Source organism: Schistocerca serialis, chromosome 9, assembly GCF_023864345.2.
Source record: "Schistocerca serialis cubense isolate TAMUIC-IGC-003099 chromosome 9, iqSchSeri2.2, whole genome shotgun sequence".
Classification (NCBI taxonomy): domain Eukaryota; kingdom Metazoa; phylum Arthropoda; class Insecta; order Orthoptera; family Acrididae; genus Schistocerca; species Schistocerca serialis.
In genome coordinates this window covers 327,698,969-327,715,727 of record NC_064646.1, presented here as the reverse complement: position 1 = coordinate 327,715,727, position 16,759 = coordinate 327,698,969, and the positions used below count along the sequence as shown (strand labels likewise).

At 42.2% G+C, this 16,759-nt stretch overlaps 1 long non-coding RNA gene across 1 annotated transcript in view; it reads left to right on the top strand.

The window, feature by feature from the left end:
- The window catches only part of LOC126419807 (uncharacterized), a 572,400-nt gene that overhangs the window by 128,084 nt on the left and 427,557 nt on the right, over positions 1 to 16,759 (top strand). The window lies entirely within an intron of this gene.

Sequence of the window (16,759 nt, the reverse complement as noted above, 5' to 3'; positions counted from 1 at the left end):
CAGACAGCGCAATAGAGTAGCTCAAATGGAAAGGAACACTTCCTCTTTAAATTTCTGCATCCTACACTGTGTAGGTGGCAGTTACATGATTTTATTTCGGTAATTACAAAATAGAGTCGAATGTATGCACTGGGCAGCCGAGGCAGCTAGTTCATGAATGTACTGCCCCATGCTGCAAACCACTACAGGGAGCCTGTGTGTCAGAATTCTCATCGAGTGTGCCGCAACATTGTTATGATAGAAAAATGACTGATAGAGAATTTGGTGGTCTCTTGGATTGATGATACGTTCCTATGATGATGGTCAGGGTTCGATTTCAACTTCTGCATATGATTTTTAATAGGGAGAGACAGATTCTATTCTCTTCTGGCTACGCCAAGTGAAGAAGGTATAATGGCATTGTGGTCTGAAATTCACATAAACATGATATTCCTTCTGCACGAAGTAGTCGTTAGGTTGCATCACAATAAAGTCAGGAGTGGCGAAATGTGGGAACTCTGTCACCAGTAACCTTACTTATACTAATTATTTATTTATAGTGACGAAACAAACGCTATGTAGGGCCACAGGACCCTTATTCCATCTTTTTTTGAGCTTCTGGATGTCGATAAAATTGGTTCTGAACTTGGAATGCAACTCAGACCGCACTTAACGCGGAATTTGATCCATTCGTGACAATACAGCTTGACTACATTTTGTTGTTTGTTCAAAACTGCAGATTCCTCAACATCTCCACATATTGCGCGTGAATGGTTCGAATGCTGGCCCGGCACTAAAGTTTTCATTATGTATTATCAAGCTCTAGCATGAGAACACCTATCTGCTGATGGATAATAATTTTGATTTTTAATGCATTTTCATTCGTTGTCAACACTAGCGATATCGGACGTTTTTGACTCCCAGTGGGACACAGAACTATTTGAGAGATCACTGTAAGTTCAAGGATGTTATTCCGAGCTGCTGGTGGAGAAAAATTCTGTAGCTGACGTCTCTTTGTGTGTAGTCAACAACGGTATGTGTGGGGTACGCTTCCCAGTCAGCATTGAACTCTTCGTCATGTTATTTCTGGTTCAAACATGTTCACAAGTCGCTGCTGATGCAACAAACCCATATTTAACGTTCGTTTTCTCTAATATATAACAGTGATAGGATCCGGGTTGGAGTCCTGGGAAGGAATAAAATTAATGTTTTGTCTCGTCATTTCAGTTAAAAGATCTAGCTACTGCAGAGAAAATCCGATATGTCACAGTTGATTGTGCTTCGATAACATTCCGATTAGGTTCTGGGTTCGAATTCCTGTCCAACACAAAGCTTTACATCACGGCATTTCAAGTAAGTTACTTGTAAAGAAGCAATATTTAACATTTCTAGTAGTTCGTTAACAGGGACAATAGATGCATGGTAGGAATTCGCGTCTGTTAAAAATGTTTACGTTATGTAATTTAACGTTGATATTTGCTAACTGATACTGTCTAAAATCGAGGTATATCATTCTCTGTATGCCTAGTCAGGAATGACTGTTAGTTTCCGTCAGTCACGAAATCTTAGTCTGCATGACCTGGGTTTGAACCCAAATGTAGAACGAGACGGTTCGTCGTGTCATTTGAAGTTCATACATATTCTCAACTAGCTGCTCGTGAATAAATTAAGTTTTTAATGTCATTTTGTGTTAAATAACAAGTACGGTATGTACTTTGAAGAGGAAATCATGAATACGACGAACTTACTACGTGCATTACCTATCTGACGTAATAATGAGAGTGGTAACATTTCAGGTATGTCATTTATTGCAATAAATGTGAGCTTACAAGCCTTAAGGACAGTCTTATCTGTGATAAGGTGTTACCTAATACTTGTAGTATCGTGGTATTACTTTACATCTTGAGTTATTGCGATACAGAGACGAGTTTTCTAGTGGTGACTTGTTGGAGTCATTTTCAATAGTCAAACGACTGTACCAAGGAGTGATTAGGAGACCTGCTAGACAGCTGCGTTATGTGGGTTGCATACGAATGAGGCGAAATGCAATTCAGGTCGTTCGGATACTTTTGAGCACGACTGTACGTCTCCTTCACGGAGTTTTAACAAATGACAGTTGAACATTAGATGGAACGAAGCAATCTTTTAATGATCAGTATTTAAACCTTCCGTTGTATTTCGGACTTCAGAAACAATACAATGCCTCATTCTCTGTGTACATAACCTTGGATTATCACGTCCAGTTAAGTTTATGGTCTCGTGCAATGCATCTACTGCCAGGATATTTGCCAAAAACTTTTGCATTTTCGAGTTCTGCACAGACGAAGAAGCTCCAATTGATTTTTTTTTTAAAATTCATTAGTCTTCTGAGTGGTTTGATGCGGCCCGCCACGAATTTCTCTCTTGTGCCACCCTCTTCATCTCAGATTAGCACCTGTAACCTACGTCCTCAATTATCTGCTGGATGTATTCCAATCTCTGTCATCCTCTACAGTTTTTGCCCTCTACAGCTCCCTCTAGTACCATGGAAGTCATTCCCTCATGTCTTAGCAGATGTCCTATCATCCTGTCCCTTCTCCTTATCAGTGTTTTCCACACATTCCTTTACTCTCCGATTCTGCGCAAAACCTCCTCATTCCTTACCTTATCAGTCCACCTAATTTTCAACATTTGTCTGTAGCACCACATGTCAAATACTTTGATTTCCCTCTGTTCCGGTTTTCCAACAGGTCATGTTTCACTACCAAAAAATCCTGTCCTCAGAACGTACATTATCGGAACTTCCTTCCTGAAATTAATGTTTATGTTTGATACTAGTAGACTTCTCTTAGCGAGGAATGACCTTCTTGTTAGTGATGGTTCTGAGTACTATGTGACCTCTGAGGTCATCAGTCGCCTAGAACTTAGAACTAATTAAACCTAACTAACCTAAGGACGTCACACACATCCATTCCCGAGGCAGGATTCGAACCTGCGACCGGAGCGGTCGCTCGGTTCCAGACTGTAGCGCCTAGAACCGCACGGCCCCTCTGGCCGGCTGTTAGTGATATTCTGCTTTTTATATCCTACTTGCTTCCTCCGTCATGGATTATTTTACTACCTAGGGAACAGAATTCCCGAGCTTCATCTACTTCGTGACCATCATTCCTGATGTGATTTTTCTTGCTGCCCTCATTTCTACTGCTTCTCATTACTTTACTCTTTCTCCGGTTAACTCTCAATCCATATTTTGTACTCATTAGACTGTTCATTGCATTCAGCAGATCCTGCAAGTGTTCCTCACGTTCACAGAGGATAGCAATGTCATTAGCTAATCTTATTATTGACACTTTCACCTTGAACTATAATTCCACTCTCGAACACTTCTTTTATTCCAGTCATTGGTTCTTCGTTGTACAGATTGTACAGTAGGGGTGAAAGACTACATCCCTGTCTGATACCATTTTTAATCGGAGCACTTCATTCTTGGTCATCCACTCTTATTATTCCCTGTTGGTTCTTGTACATATTGTATATTACCCGTCTCTCCCTATAGCTTACCCCTATTTTTCCAGAATTTCGAACATTTTGCACCACTCTATATTATCGAACTTTTTTCCTTGGTTGACGGATCCTATGAACGTGTCTATTTTTCTTTAGCCTTGCTTCCATTATCAACCGCAACGTCAGAATTGCCTCTCTGATGCTTTTACCTTACCTAAAGCCGAACTGATCGTCATCTAACACATCCTCCATTTTCTTTTCCATTCTTCTGTATTTTATTCTTGTCGGTAAGCACGATGCATAAGCTGTTAAGCTGATGCTGCGATAATTCTCGCACTTGTTAACTCATGCATTTCTCAGAATTGTGTGGATGATATTTTTCCGATAGTCAGATGGTATATTGCTAGACTCATACATTCCACACGCCAATTTGAATAGTCAATTTGTTGCCACTTCCTCCAGTGATTTTAGAAATTATGGTATGATGTTATTGTTATATCCTAGCCAGTAATGCCAACCGAGCCCGCTGCCAAAAGGTTGGCAGCATCAAAGTCCGGACGCCGTCCGCATAAGCAGCGCCAGCGATACAGGAAATCGCCGCAAGTCAGCGCGCGCAACCGCTGGCTTCTGGGTTCTTAAGCGCTTGAGTCCCGAGCGCTAGGACAGTTCTGTATTCGCCGCTCAGTTGTATACTCGCCACCGAATTGTGTACTTGCTAGTCAGTTGTGTGTTCATCGCAGCAGAGTTGTTATTTGTCGTCAGCCGACGTTGACCTAGCCGCTCCGACTCGAACTAGACAGATTTCTGTAGACACGGAGTCACTACTGTTTCTGTATCTTCGTTAATAAAGATAAGTACCGACTTTTATTTAATCAGAGTGTTTGGGTTTTCATCTTTCTGTTCACTGTTCCAGCGGACCGGTCGGCCCGCTATTAAAAGTGTGGCGGTGACTTCGTAAGCCGTTTCTACAGCGAATTGCTTGTCGCTACGAACGCCGCCACAAAAGTTATCTATCCCTTTTACCTTATTTGATCTTCAGTCCTACAAAACTCTCTTAAATTCTGATTCTAATACTGGATCCACTATTTCTTCTAAATCAACTCTTGTTTCTTCTTCTATCATACCAAATCAGACAAATCTTACCCCTCATAGAGGCTTTCAATGTACTCTTTCCATCTATCCGCTCTCTCCTGTGCATTTAACAACGTAATTCCGGCTGCACTCTTAATGTTACCACCCTTCCTTTTAATTTCATCAAAGCTTGTTTTGACTTTCCTATATGCTGAGTCTGTCCTTCCGACTATCATTTATTTTTCGATTTCTTCACATTTTTCATGTAGCCATTTCATCATAGCTTCCCAGCACTTCCTATTTATTTCATTGTTCAGCGACTTGTATTTCCGTATTCCTGGATTTCCCTGAATATTTTTGTACTTCCTTCTTTCATTCATCAGCTGAATCGTTTACTCTGTACCCACCGTTTCTTTGCAGTTACCTTCTGTGTACCTATTTTCTTCTTTCCAACTTCTGTGTATTGCCATTTTTAGAGATGTCCATTCGTCTTCAGCTGTACTGCCTTCTGGACTATTCTTTATTGCTGTATCTACAGTCTTAGAGAACTTCAAGCGTATTTCGTCGTTCCTTATACTTCCGTATCCCACTTCTTTGCGTGTAGATTGTTCCTGACTAATCTCTTAAACTTAATGACTACTACATTGTGACCTGAGTCTATATCAGCTCCCGGGTACGTCTTACAATCCAGAATCTGATTTCGGATCTCTCTCTGGTCATGATGGAATTCAACTGATATCTTGCCGTATCACCAGGCCTTTTCCAAGTATACCTAATCTTGTGATTCATGAACAGAGTATTTGCTATTACTAGCTGAAATTTATTGCAGAACTCAATTAGTCTTTCTCCTCTCTCCATCCTTGTCCTAATGCCATATTCTCCTGTAACCATTTCTTCTACTCCTTCGCGTGTTGTATTACCCAGTCAATGTCCTCATACTTTCTCTATCTCCTCATCTTCAGCTTGTGACGTCGGCATGTACACCATGTATCTCTGAACTATCGGTGTTGCTTTGCTGTCGAGTCTGACAAGAATAACGCTATCAGTGAACTGTTCTCAGTAACACAGTCTGCCCTACCTTTCTATTCATTACGAATTCTACTCCGATTACACCATTTTCTGCTGTTGCTGATACTACCTTGACAGAAATCCTTGTCTTTCTTCCAATCCACTTCACTGGCCCCTACTATATCTAGATTGAGTCTATGCATTTCCCTCTGCAGATTTTCTAGCTACCCTACCACATTCAGGCTTATGATATTCCATGTCCTCACTCGTAGAAAGTCATCCTTTTGTTGATTATTCAATCTTTTTCTCATGGTCACCTCCCCCTTGGCAGTCCCCTCCCAGAGTTTCGAATGGGGGACTATTCTGAAATCTTTTGCCAATGGAGAGAACATCGTGACACTGTTTGAATTACAGGCCACATGTCCTGTGTATTTAATGCATCCTCATGCCGTTGATCATTGCTGATTCTTCCGCTTTTAGGGCAGTCTCCAACCTCAAGGGCAAGAGGGTGCCCTGAACCTGTGTCCGCTGGCAGAATGAGGGTGACTTCTAATGACGGAAGTCGTCGGCCGTGAAAGCTGATTATTAATCAAAATTTAAGCGGTGGCGCGTTTCGAACGTGGGACCGCGAACTCTTTGATTATAAATGAAAGACGCTACTCCCAGACCAGTTGTTAGCACAAGTAAAACACCCCTCTCCCCCTTATTCCGTTTAGACTTTCTTGTGCTTGCGAATTGAAGAACTTCTCAAAGGTTGCCGCTTTTGTTTTTATAATGAAGAATTAATTCCGACACTGCTGTACTACTTTACAATAATTAGTTGTCATTTAAACAGAGGACTTCTCACGACCTCTTCTGTTGCCTGGTTGGAAGGCGATTCCCGCAAGGGAGACACTTTTTGCGCTGGGATATTTTGTGTCTGAGGAGTTAAAAATCTCCACGTAGTTCCTATTACCAGCTAGGGAAAGAGAAGTCGATCAAGAGTGTCTCGCGCTACTTGGACAAAATACAGATGGAATCCAGCAGTTGCCTCACAGCTTACTGGCTCTTTGTTTCGCCTCATCCAGTCGTTACACACCTCATGTCGAGGTTGGGGATCTATTCGACTAATATTTCAAAAGAAGAACTTGTTTCTTCTTTAGCTACGGAGATATTTTCATTTTTATTCGTACACCGATTCGACGAAAAACGAAGTCCCAATTTTAATTAACAGTAACGCAAATACCTGAGATGAAAAAGTGTATCTTTTAGCGTACTGTCGCAAATCATTTATTTTGCCTACTAACTACCAGTTTCGGTACACAATAGCATCATCAGGCCATCACCGACGCGCAGTTCTCAGGCTCGCTAGCCAATGCTTGAGTATTTGACACTCCAACTTGGGAAGCGAGAGTGAGAACTGCGAGCCGGGGATGGCCTGTGAATGCTACTGTGCACCGAAACCAGTAGACAGTAGGCAAAATAAATAAATTGCGACTATACAGTAGAACGTATTCTCAGTATTGTATTAGTCACTGATCCGCGGGCAGTATGAAGGATGTAACTGAGATAAAAATCTATTCTTTCTATTGTTATTCAATTTGACCTTACTGTTTCGTGAAATTTGGAATATACATAGAAGGAACACTGACAAGACGTTTAGTCAGGAAATATGACAGAATTAATCATTATAATTGCACACCTCAATAGGAAATTGTTTAGGGTGTACAAGCGGTCTGCATATATACATCATAAATGTTTGAGACTTGCCAGATCTCTGGAACAACATAGTTTCATTTGATTAAAGCACCTATTTCTGAGTTTCATCGGGATCCCCCATTTCTTTCGATGCCGAGGTGCTGCTAAGATACAGTTGGAAAGCCTCTGGAGCCTCCAACGGTGTCGAGGCGTGAATGAGGAGGGAGCCATGCTGGGATGTGGTGTAGTGGTTAGCGCCTCTAGCTAGTGAGCAGGAGACCTATGTTCGAATCCCGGCCTTGGCACAGATTTACATTCGTTTTTCAGTGTCTGGAACCATATATTTGATATAGTAAAAAAAATTTAGGTTGATCATAATGTACTTGTGTTTATTCAGTTGCGTCAGTGCCCTTCAAAGATACGAGACACAAACGTACATACAGTGGGCACCTCATAGCAAGGCCAGCATTCAGAGAGGCGCAGCATCATTATGGTCAGACGCCACAGAGGGTCCACGAAACACGGAGTACGTCATGAATCCGCCTTATATCACACAAACAGTTCACAAGTGGAGATCCGTCCGCTAAACATGAATATAAGCAGATGCAAAGCTCCATTTCGTCAGTTAGACAGTGTCAACAATGCACCTCAAGACTGCAACGAGACTTATCTATCACCACTGCCCACAGGAGCCCAACACCGAGCGTGGTGGCGCAGTGGTTAGCACACTGGTCTCGCATTCGGGAGGACGACGGTTCAATCCCGTCTCCGGCCATCCTGATTTAGGTTTTCCATGATTTCCCTAAATCGCTTCAGGCAAATGCCGGGATGGTTCCTTTGACAGGGCACGGCCGATTTCCTTCCCCATCCTTCCCTCACCCGAGCTTGCGCTCCGTCTCTAATGACCTCGTTGTCGACGGGACGTTAAACACTAAGCTCCTTCTCCTCCTCCAGGAGCCCAACTGAACGTTCTATTAAGTATGTCTGTCATAATTCACTCTATGCAGGACTACATCATACACTATGTGATCAAAAGTATCCGGACACGCCCAAAAATATACGTTTGTCATATTATGTGCATTATGCTGCCTCCTATTGCCAGGTACTCCATATCAGCGATCTCAGTACTCATTAGACGTCGTGAGAGAGCAGAATGGGGCTCTCCGCGGAACTCACGAACATGGTCAGGTGATTGTCACTTGTGTCATACGTCTGCATGCTAGATTTATACACTCCTAAACATTCCTAGGTCCACTGTTTCCCATGTGATAGTTAAGCGGAAACGTGAAGGGACAGGTACTGCACAAAAGCGTACAGACCGACCTCGTCTGTTGACTGACAGAGACCGCCGACAGTTGTAGACGGTCGTAATGTGTAGTAGGCAGACGTCTATCCAGACCATCAAACAGGAATTCAAAACTGCATCAGGATCCACTGCAAGTACTATGACAGTTTGGAGGGAGGTAAGAAAACTTGGATTTCATGGTCGAGCGGCTGCTCGTAAGCCACACATCACGCCGGCAAATACCAAACGACGCCTCGCTTGGTGTAAGGATCGTAAACATTGGACGATTGAACTGGGGAAAAACGTTGTGTGGAGTGACGAATCACGGTACACAATGTGGCGATCCGATGGCAGGGTGTGTGTATGGCAAATGCCCGGTGAATGTCAGCGTGTGTATCGCCCACAGTAAAATTCGGAGGCAGTGCTGTTATGGTGTGGTCGTGTTTTTCATGGAGGGGGCTTGCACTCCTTGTTGTTTGGTCTGGCAGTACCACAGCACAGGCATACATTGATGTTTTAAGCACCTCCTTGCTTCCCACTGTTGAAGAGCAATTCGGGGATGGCGACTGCATCTTTAAACACGATCTGCACCTGTTCATAATGCACGGCCTGTGGTGGAGTGGTTCCGCGGCACTGACATCCCTGTAATGGACTGGCGAGCACAGAGTCCTGACCTGAATCCTATAGAACACCTTTGGGACGTTTTGGAACGCCGACTTCGTGCAAGGCCTCACCGACCGACACCGATACCTCTCCACAGCGCACCACTCCGTGAAGAATGGTTTGCCATTCCCCAAGAAACATTCCAGCACCTGATTGAACTTATGCCTGCGAGAGTGGAAGCTGTCATCAAGGCTAAGGGTGGGTCAACACCATATTGAATTCCAGCATTACCGAGGGAGGGTGCCATGAACTTGTAAGTAATTTTCAGCCACGTGTACGGACACTTTTGATCACATAATGCTGTTCAAAGTTAGACCAGTGCAAGTGTGCTGTGAAATGCATTACCCTGGATCATCTTTAGACATGAAGTACTATAAGATTTCTCCTAATATATTATAATAAATTCTTGCTAATCTGTATTTTCATCATTTCTGCCACAGTTTGCCTAAATCTGCGAGCAAGGGAGCCATCTCAATAACAACAGCTACTATCGGTCGTGGGTACTCCTTTCTCTCCATACTTAAGTTTGATGCAAAGAGCAGTTGTTGAATGGAATAGTTATGTTACCCATGTGGCGCTTAGCGTTACAGTATCCAGCACGCAGCTGACCTAATTACTATGAGAAGTTCTCCTCAGATTTCCAGCTTGATCAGAAAACGTGGCTGGGCAAAAACCGATTCTAAATGGTCAATACACTCTCCGACAGAAACATGGAAGGTGGCCTTAGTCAGCTACCGAGGTATCACTGAATCAGGCTCGATGAGATCACTGATTCAGCGACGTTAGCCTCTTGGAGCGACGGAAATGTGGATGGAAAACGTCTCCCTCTTTACGCTCCCTGCTTACTGTTGGATGATGGATGAAGGATGAAGGTCACAAATAAAATGGCAGGCTGCAACTGATAAAGCTAATCATCCTATCCAGATGAGCGTTTTTCGGAACTTAAGTATGTGAAGGAGTGACCAAAGTCTATACCGGGAAATTCGCGGCAGGGGGTACTTCGAACCAGTACTGGCAGGTTTCCCTTCCTATGAAACTAAGGTATGGTACTGACTTATTGGTCAGAAACAGCGTGAAACACACAAATGTCGCAGGAACAGGACCAACGAGCATCGAAGCTGTTTCTGTTCTGAGGTGGTGTGCGTGCATGCAGCAATTATAACAACTGGTCGCAGGGCCAAAATGGGTTAGGCAATGTCTATGGCAGGTGTACATGGAAGCACAGATTAGCAACAATTTACAATGATTGTTGATAGACGTTTTGCAATACTTAACTAGAGTATCGAGATTGAGCATGGCAAAATAACTCAGTGTTCACTTTTACTTATCTATTTTTAAACACAGGTATAGTCTGAAATCTAGTGAAATATGACTAGCGTCACATGTAAAATATCCGGTTTGGCTTTCTTGGGGAAGCTTGTAGATGAGTCCTGAGACAATTTGCTGAGATACTATCGTGAAGCTGTCTGACCATTTTCTTGAGTTACTGCCTGCCTTGTGGTGCCGTGAGTCTCCTTACGTTCACTTAGGAACTTCTTCAGTGATGAAAGGCGGAAGCATAGCATAGTATTTGCCGTGTGACTTCTCTGTAGTCTAACCTGAACTATGTAGCACCTGAATTGTACGCAGCTCGGCACTCTTCCGTGTTGGTTAAGTCCCGCATCTTCTGGAGGACACAGGAGATATGAAAGACCATTGGCCTCCATATGTGGTCTTATATCTACCATCTTAACATCGCGCCTTGACGGGCAAACAACGTTTCTCACAAAAAGTCATACCACTATGGGTTCAGTCTAGCTATATTAAAACGCAATGTGCATTACTCGTTTACAAATAGACAGACATTACAAAATTATAACAGCACACTAGCCGACAATATCACGAGTGACGTAAGACTATCGTTTGATTGTGGCACTTTAATTCAGTTGTTAGATTGGGAGCGGGGAGGGGGCGGGGGGTGGATGGCTGTGATGAGCTTGAGAAATGCTGCCTCATTTTCATTTTGTCAAGCAATCGCCACACACGTCTAGGCGTAATCCTTACTCCAATTTTCAGTCTTATTTTTCTTTCTTTTAGTGCTGGTACGTAGAGACTTCAGGCAATAAGTTACACATGTTGTCCAACGCCAAGACTATAACGTAACAAGTGTTACGCATTGTCTGGAGAGGGTACATGTTCCAAGTTTCCTATATACAAATTTCTGTTGTGATAAGTATAAGAAGTTCATAACCTTCAGCCAGTGAAACAGCACAACAACTGGGAACATTGACAAAGTTGAAGTACGTGGAGCTATATCATTCTAAACACAAAAGTTTAAATTACACACAGATTCACCGTGAAATTCTGGCAGTATAGGGAGCAAATGCAATGTCGGGTCGAGCCATAGTAAGATTGTTACGTACTGTGCCGATGGTAAAGTCCAGGTGAACAATGATTATTCAGATTATTAATAAGTCTATGAACTAATGTTTCCTTCTTTGAAATAGAGCTACATCCAAAAGAAAAATGGCAGTGTGTGATTGTCTGGTTAGCACCCGAAGTCTCAATATCAGCTTGCCTGGCGTAAGGCCAAACTGAATAGCAAGTTACGTTTTTGATTCACACATGAAGAGGAAGTTCATTAAACAACACAGCGACGGCCCAGTACCAATGTCCTCACAAAGACTGCAGAGAAGAAGCTATGCCTCGGCTAGGTCGGACGATGGCACTAGCTGCTCCAAATAGTGTCGACTGCCGGTACAATTATGTGTGTCGAAGGGACTGAAGGCTTGATGGTTCATACGAGGGATTCTGACGGATGAACCTCTACTGTGATCAGCGACCGGCCCAGGAAGCTCGCTTGAAATGGACGGACCGGCACTGCCCAGGCGCCAGTCGAAATATCGTGGAGTTGGCAGGATACGGCCAAACCCAATTTCGGCCACGTCACCCCGCAGAGGTAAGTAGGTCCGCGAGACCAACTACCTCTCGTGGCTAACTTGCTACCGTCTGTTAGCCTTGCAGGCGCTTGAACCTTTCTAGCTGACGCTGCTAAGGTGACCACTACGGCTTGCTATACAGGCTACCTGCTCGGCGCAGGTGTATGCCTGGTTGCTATGTGAGAGGGCCACGAGTCTCAACGTAGCAACAATGGTGTCAACAATATGACCTAGGCCGCACAGAAGTGCGTGATTCTGATCGAGATGGAAGGCCATTCACATAGACCACAGACGACAATGCTGAAGCAGTCGAGAAACTGATTCACAGCAGTTGCCAGCAATTGCAGAGTGTCTATTGCGGACGGTACTCAGCAGATGTGCATCTCAATACCCAATGCTAACGCCATCATTTAGGGTCGTCTGCCAGTATTGTAAAATATGCTCGTGCTGGATCGCATGGTCACGATGACCTGCAGACGAAGGCGCAAGGTTTATGGCTTCTCTGGACTTCCTTGAGCATTACTCCGTAGATGACAATGATTTCTTAAGCAACAACATCACGGGCAGTGAGATGTGGGTCCATCATTTCCACCTCTAACGAAGAGAGCGTCTGTGGAATGATGACGCATCTCTCTTGCCTCTGCGTAAGAAATGGAAAGTTCTACCATTAGTAGGGACCATCATGTCCACCATCTTCTTCGACTGTGAAGAAGTTTATGGAGAATGGGAGAATCATTAACGCCGGTAGCTGTGGAACAATAACAGGGCTGCGCAAGGCCTTAAAGAATAAGTGGTGTGAAAAAGTAAACAAAATGCTTATTCCCCTACACGACGATGAAACGCTTACGTTGCGACCACAGTTTCTATGGAAGCTTTGGAAGCACCATCATACAGTCCAGATCTTGCACCATTCGATTTCCATCTATTCGCCAAACTGAAAGAATATCTGAGGGGAAAGAAAGAATTGACCAACGATGTAGACGTTCACACAGAGGTTCTCGAATGGCTCCACGACATAGGAGCGGATTTCTATTGTCGAGGAACTGAACGATTGACAACAACTTGAGACCGTTGTTTACAGATTATTCGTGACTATATGTCGTGTTTCTGTGTCACTTTGAAGTGTAGTAAATCATTCAATAAAAGTTACCTGCTCTGCCATAATAATGTGTATCCTTCGTATGGGCACATGGGAATGTATCTTTTTCCCCCTTTTTCTTTTTGGATGACTGATCTTCTGACTATCTAATTACAATGAAATTAGACCATTAGCTGCTTGCGTGCGTTGATAAATATCAACGGGGACAGTTGAAAAATGTGTTTCGAGTCCCGGTAGGGGCACTCATTTTTCAACTATATCCACTGATTTTATTAACGCCTGTAAGCAGCTAAAATTCTGATTACATTTTAATTTCATTCTTCGAGAGCTGCAAGATCACCAATGGTATCTATACAAATACCAGCGTTCATACAGATCTTCTGACTGGTCTGATGCGAAACCCCCAATAGTTCTTCCTGTTCAAAATCAGCGTTGCAAATGAAAATCACTCCAAATGGAAAATCCGTTCTGTAATACGGTGTTTAGTGGCAAAGCATCTCAATGGAGTTGACATCTATCGCGAAATTTGTTCTGTATATGGACCGAATGTGATGAATGGATGCGTTCTGCATGACTTTTGTTGCTTTTTTGAGAGGAAGGAAGTAAATTCATGATTATGTTCAGCCACACACTGACTGCCAGACACACTGTATACCAGTGTTTGGAATCCTTATCAACTAGACATCACAGAGGATAGTAACAGGTCTGAATATTCTATATGAATCTGTTTCATAATTCTCGTGTACCTTACATGGCAATGACACGTAATTGGTGCGAAACTCTGTTGCGTAAATTCAGAGAAACTATATTCGAGGGAGACCCTGCGACTACTGTTTTCCCCATCGTTTAACTCGTATAGGTACCATGAGAATAAAATTAGAGTGATTTGGGCCGTACATAGGCGCAAATAGTCATTATTCCCTCGTTAGGTACTCAAATTGATCGGGAATGGAAACGGATAATATTGATATAATTATGTCCTTTGCGATGTACTGTTCAGTGGATTGAGGAGTACATATGACGAAATATGCTTGCGTCTGTTCAAATGGGATAGTTTTGAAAATGCGATCGCCAGTCCAGAGTTGGCTTCAACTGATTTCTGCCTCTTTCCTTTAAAAGAGAGATTTAGCTCCAAAAATTTTGACTCTGACATAGAACTTCAAGATGCTGTCACATGTTGGCTCGTAAATCTAGATTTTTGTAATAAATGTGCTTTAAATTTTCCAGTACTTTGTCTACAGTCTGACTGAAGTTATATTCCGGATAGCTGCCGCATATAAAATTTTTCATAATGAACGCTTGTGTGACTACAAGTGACCAAGTTGTCGAATGACCTCCAAGACAATGAAGATCGTCAGATGATGCAGCCAATGGGCTAAACAGTTTTTTTTTTCTTTTTTTTTAGGACTATATACGGTTTTGCTGTAGTAAATTTACTTTTTTTTAGACCACGTCCTCTAATCCTCTTTAAAGCTGTTTATCCGTAAGGTAATGAAAATTTGTGATCATTCATATTCCAAGATTCCAAATAATTCTTCTTGTGAAACCATTCGTCTGGCTTTTTTTTAAATTTAGGTCGCCATTACATTATAAGCTACGCATCATGTGTGACAATTGTGAACGTCCTCTCTTATTGATTGATCAGCCTTTACATATTAGCCAACGAGCTTGTTCAATTAGCTAATGTCAGTAAACTTGTCTACATGTATACATGTTGTATGTTTACTTCCTATCTGTAAACATTCCCCAAAATAGTTTACTGAGGATCAGCTAAGTACGTTTACGCACGCGAATATGGCACGGCACACTGTTTCGTATTTTTTCTCTCTTATTAGGAAATTGATTATTATGTAACAGACAGGAATGTGTCTATGCAAAAGTATCTACAGTTGAATAGTAACATGATATTCATATTAGATAATAGTGGTGCATTTTCCTCTTAGTGTTAACTTTAAACAAATCAGGCTTTTATATTATTGTTATTTATTCAAACATTTATTTTCAACTATATATTTCACCTAGGAATTATATACTGAGAAGTGTTACTAATACTTTGCTTAAGTCATACTCCTAGATGCACAAGCATATGTACGCAAAGCTCTATATTTCTTAACTGCTCTATAGAGTGTGAAGCAAAGTATATTAACTTAGTATGCGCTCTGATGTTTTTCCGATGTATTTGTTACTTGCAGAATTCTCGGGTATCCGGCGGAATCACGTCATAATTGCTCCGCGACATGTCGGCAGACAGATTCGAGCCATCTTCAGGTGGTCTCTGATGACTACTGCTTCTCTCAAATGCCGACAAGAGTGGAAGAGCCGTCATTAGGGACCACCTGAAGACGGTAACGGATCTGATTGCCGAAATATCGTGGAGTAATCACGTGACCCAGGCGGACACGCGAGAATTCTACAAGATATATTACAATAGCTCGACACACGAGCTACAAATCTGACCTTTATTCTATAAACCAAGATTATAGGTATTTCATTTGATCAGTTCATTTTACAGTCTAATTTAGTTCGTTCTTGTGTATCACATTAATTTTTAACGTTATACTGAGGCACTATTTTCAAATGCTTTGAGTACATATGCTTGTGCATCTAGGAGTATGACTTAAGCAAAGTATTAGTAACACTTCTCAATATATAATTCCTAGGTCAAATAGCAGACAAGATCTTATTTCAAATACTTCCGTTGTCTTACATTTCGGTACGTTCTCTGTTCACATTTGACTTCCATATAACGCTGTTCTGGAGAGATACATTTTCAGAAGTAAGATTATTCGTTTCATGTCAACATTTTACATCTGTAGAGCCGTTCTGTATTGCTTCGCCATGAATTGCGTGATGTGATTTCTCGTTTACTTAAGGCATATTATGTACTCTAACGTTCTGCACACATGAATTCTTCTACCATATCTTTAATCATCCTGCGATCTACCTCGTCAGTGTTTTCCACTCTACCATTCTTCATCAAGTTTACCTTTGTTTTGTTCAATCCACATATTTTTTAAAATGTCGGCTACGCCGTTTATTGCCTACCACAATTCTAAACTTTCCTTTCTTTTGCCCAGAACGTATATGTCGCTTTCGTAACTCACCACTGGCACGGATTCCAATTGCCCTTATACCGTAAATTTGCCACTTGGAACACTGCTCCTTCGGTATATGGCTTACAAACAACGGCGATACGCTTGGAACCATGCTTAACGGAAGTCGCAAACCCGCAAACTTGCACACTCACGTAGAAACGTATGCACATACAGGTAAGTACGAATCTACATACAGAGAATAGTATATGTGGGTGTCACAAAAATTTGTATGTCTACATTTCCAAAACAAAATCACATTAATTACCAACTCTTCGCTCCTTTTACGGTTGTACCAACCAGGTTCTACCATTCGCTTCTACTTGATTTCTGCAGATAAGGTACTGAATGCGTATTCTCTTTCTACAGCATGTATTAGCTCTGTATATTACTTAGGTCCATGCAATATTAAACATAGAGCATTACTATATCTTATGGAATATTTCTCAGATCTCGTTTGTATACAAGTTTGCTTAACTTTTGT